Genomic DNA, 4,342 nt, shown 5'->3' with positions numbered 1-4,342 from the left:
TCCCAGTGGCTGGGGCTGCAAATGTGTACTCCCATGCCCATCTAATTTTTGTTTTTTTTTTTTTTTTTTTTAGTAGAGGTGGGGTTTTGAGGCAGGTTGATCACTTGAGGTCTGGACTTAGAGATAACATATTTTAAAAAGCTCACTGTGTAGAATATGAAACTGGACTGAAAACCATACAAATTAGGGCCTACATTTTAGCAAAAATGAGTTAAAATCTAAGAAAGATGAGAGGGGAGGATTTTAGGGAGAAGTTAGCAGATAATTTTAAGTATGTTGATACTTCATTATCCTACTTAAATAGCATAATTTAAAGTATGTCAGTAGTTGGAAGACAAGCAGTGAGCAAGGACAGCTGACAGAGCAAGTCTTCAAATAACTGGGCTTACAGTAGCACAAATAAAGTGTTAGTATTGGAAAATAATACAAAAATCTTTCTGAGTTGAGAAGGCAAGAAAATGTATGAAGACAGAGAAACTGCACAGTGGAGATACATTAGACAGAACTATTTTATATCAACTGGGAAGAACATAACTTTTTTTTTTTTTGAGAAGGAGTCTTGCTCTGTTGTCCAGGCTAGAGTGCAGTGGCGTCATCTTGGCTCACCGCAACCTCTGCCTCCCAGGTTCAAGTGATTCCCTTGCTTCAGCCTCCTGAATAGCTGGGATTATAGGAACATGCCACCATACTGGCTAATTTTTGTATTTTTGGTAGAGATGGGGTTTCGCCATGTTAGCCAGGCTGGTCTCGAACTCCTGACCTCAGGTGATCTGCCCCCTTCAGCCTCCCAAAGTGCTGGGATTACAGGCGTGAGCCACCATGCCCAGCCACAGACACTTATACATAACATGTAAAACCATTCATATCAAAATTCATTTATAGGGAGTTTAATTGTCTCAGAGCTAATTTGCTTGGTAAATTTTCCTAGTCATCTGTAGTACCTCTGTTAATAGTTCAAGACCAATTTCAGAATCACTGAATTCAGAATCAGATTTAATAGAATCCCTGGCGTTATCTTACCGTGCCTTCTGTGATTTCCAGCTTTTTCTTGAGTGCATGAGTGGCAAACACTTCTTCCCAGTAGAACTCTCTAACAGCCATAGAAATTTATGAAAGTTATTGGTGTAGGTTACATTTAAACAGATCAGGTCAATGAAGACCTAGCTTTACTTAGAAGACGATTTTATGAAGTAGTCTGTTATAAGACTTCTTTAAGTAGCAAGATCTCTAGTAAAGGCATTATTTGCAGTTAAAAATGTATTTGTCTTAATCTAATTTCATATGCCTTGCTCTGAGCCTTTGTACATTCTCTTCCTTTCCCATTAACTGACTTTTGCTCATTTTTTTTTTCAGTCTATGCTAAGCTTCAAAGTTACCAGCTGAAGTCTCCTATTATTTTCTTCATGGCACTTACTACAAAATAATTTTTTTTTTTTTTTTGAGACGGAGTCTCGCTCTTGTTACCCAGGCTGGAGTGCAATGGCGTGATCTCGGCTCACCGCAACCTCCGTCTCCTGGGTTCAGGCAAGTCTCCTGCCTCAGCCTCCTGAGTAGCTGGGATTACAGGCACGTGCCACCATGCCCAGCTAATTTTTTGTATTTTTAGTAGAGACGGGGTTTCACCATGTTGGCCAGGCTGGTCTCGAACTCCTGACCTCAGGTGATCTGCCCCCTTCAGCCTCCCAAAGTGCTGGGATTACAGGCGTGAGCCACCATGCCCAGCCACAGACACTTATACATAACATGTAAAACCATTCATATCAAAATTCATTTATAGGGAGTTTAATTGTCTCAGAGCTAATTTGCTTGGTAAATTTTCCTAGTCATCTGTAGTACCTCTGTTAATAGTTCAAGACCAATTTCAGAATCACTGAATTCAGAATCAGATTTAATAGAATCCCTGGCGTTATCTTACCGTGCCTTCTGTGATTTCCAGCTTTTTCTTGAGTGCATGAGTGGCAAACACTTCTTCCCAGTAGAACTCTCTAACAGCCATAGAAATTTATGAAAGTTATTGGTGTAGGTTACATTTAAACAGATCAGGTCAATGAAGACCTAGCTTTACTTAGAAGACGATTTTATGAAGTAGTCTGTTATAAGACTTCTTTAAGTAGCAAGATCTCTAGTAAAGGCATTATTTGCAGTTAAAAATGTATTTGTCTTAATCTAATTTCATATGCCTTGCTCTGAGCCTTTGTACATTCTCTTCCTTTCCCATTAACTGACTTTTGCTCATTTTTTTTTTCAGTCTATGCTAAGCTTCAAAGTTACCAGCTGAAGTCTCCTATTATTTTCTTCATGGCACTTACTACAAAATAATTTTTTTTTTTTTTTTAGTCGGAGTCTCGCTCTTGTTACCCAGGCTGGAGTGCAATGGCGTGATCTCGGCTCACCGCAACCTCCGCCTCCTGGGTTCAGGCAAGTCTCCTGCCTCAGCCTCCTGAGTAGCTGGGATTACAGGCACGTGCCACCATGCCCAGCTAATTTTTTGTATTTTTAGTAGAGACGGGGTTTCACCATGTTGACCAGGCTGGTCTCGAACTCCTGACCTCAGGTGATCTGCCCCCTTCAGCCTCCCAAAGTGCTGGGATTACAGGCGTGAGCCACCGTGCCCGGCCATGTTTTAGTAAATATGTTATTTATTTTTTTGAGACGGAGTCTCGCTCTTGTTACCCAGGCTGGAGTGCAATGGCGTGATCTCGGCTCACCGCAACCTCCGTCTCCTGGGTTCAGGCAAGTCTCCTGCCTCAGCCTCCTGAGTAGCTGGGATTACAGGCACGTGCCACCATGCCCAGCTAATTTTTTGTATTTTTAGTAGAGACGGGGTTTCACCATGTTGACCAGGATGGTCTCGATCTCTTGACCTCGTGATCCACCCGCCTCGGCCTCCCAAAGTGCTGGGATTACAGGCTTGAGCCACCGCGCCCGGCCTACAAAATAATTTTTAATGTAATTCTTTTAATGTATACATCCCCTGACAGATTGCAAGCTTCAAAAGGGAGGAGAGAGGCCATATATGTTGGGTTCTCTGTAATATTAGCACCCAAGTAATATAGTGTTTGGCCTATAGTAAGAGTCCAAGAAATATCAATGACATCATTAAGATCTTGTTGTTAAAAGAATACAATCCCTTGGTAAGACATAATAAGAAATCTTTGCGTATACATCCTTACCTAAACTCCAGTAAGCCCTATAGCTCTCAATTCACAGATCAATGTACCATTTCTCATACAGATTCTAATAACTGGATCTTGCCCTTAAAAAGAAACAGTGATAGGGAAGAATTTGAACTGGTTGAATACAAATCTCTAAATTACTGCACCTCTGCATATCCATTACCTACATCCCCTTTTCCAACGTGCAAGAGATAAATGGGGGAAACAAGTGAAAGAGAAATTATTCTCTGAAACGAGGATTACTAGAGAGCACTGTTATATTTGCCAGCATACAAAAATGGAGATTTGGAATGCCACTCACCATCAAGCAATTGAAAAGTGTTTTAACAATTCAGCATTACAGGGAATAACTTTAGAAGCATGTAAGAGTGACCAAAATGTACTGTTTTAAGGATAATTTCAAAGACAAGGAAGATATTAAGGAGAATAACTGCTGTGGTAATTTTAGGACTGAGCACTAGTACCTTTTACAGCAGTGCAGGGAAGAGGCAGGAGGAGGAAAGTTCGACAGAGGTGCATGAAAAAGGAAAATATGCTCATATCCACTAATAAATACTGCATGCTGACAAGAGTGCATTACCAAAATTGAGAGACGAGTAATCAGTTGGTAATTAAAGTGGTGAAAAGAGGAACCACTAGATCAAGGCCTGAGACTGCCACAATGAAGGCAGGAAAGAGAAAGAAGGGCACAAAGTTACCTCTATCAGCTGTATCCATAAGACAGAGATAAAAGGTGGCCAAAATGCTAGGAAAGCTCAAGGTGTACCAAACAACATTTTGATAGTAGGGAATAAAATAGCACAGAGAAGCAGGTTATCAGAGGGCAGGACACACAGTACCAGCAGGGAGAGGTTACAAGCCTTGAGGGCAGTACACTGGAAGCATTCACAACTGAGTGGTGATTTAGTTTTTTTTTTTTTCACATTTGTACTGCAATGTGCATTTAATATCACCTAGGAGAGACTCAAATTTATCAATCTGCTGCACTGCTAAAAGTCAGCTGAGTGGCCTGGCTAAAATGGTGAAACCCCATCTCTACTAAAAATATGAAAATTAGCCAGGCATAGTGGCATGCGCCTGTGGGCCCAGCCACTTGGGAGGCTGAGGCAGAAGCGCTTGAACTGAGGAGGAGGTTGCAGTGAGACGAGATCACGCCATTGCACTCC

General features: G+C 41.3%; 1 protein-coding gene across 2 annotated transcripts in view; it reads right to left on the bottom strand.

Annotated features, from left to right (window-relative positions):
- GTF2H1 (general transcription factor IIH subunit 1) overlaps nt 1-4,342 on the bottom strand; it is a 50,658-nt gene that overhangs the window by 45,356 nt on the left and 960 nt on the right. The window lies entirely within an intron of this gene.

The sequence above is a fragment of the Cebus imitator genome, unplaced genomic scaffold (assembly GCF_001604975.1).
Source record: "Cebus imitator isolate Cc_AM_T3 unplaced genomic scaffold, Cebus_imitator-1.0 Scaffold39, whole genome shotgun sequence".
In the NCBI taxonomy this organism is placed as follows: domain Eukaryota; kingdom Metazoa; phylum Chordata; class Mammalia; order Primates; family Cebidae; genus Cebus; species Cebus imitator.
This window is presented reverse-complemented; position numbering and strand designations above follow the sequence as displayed.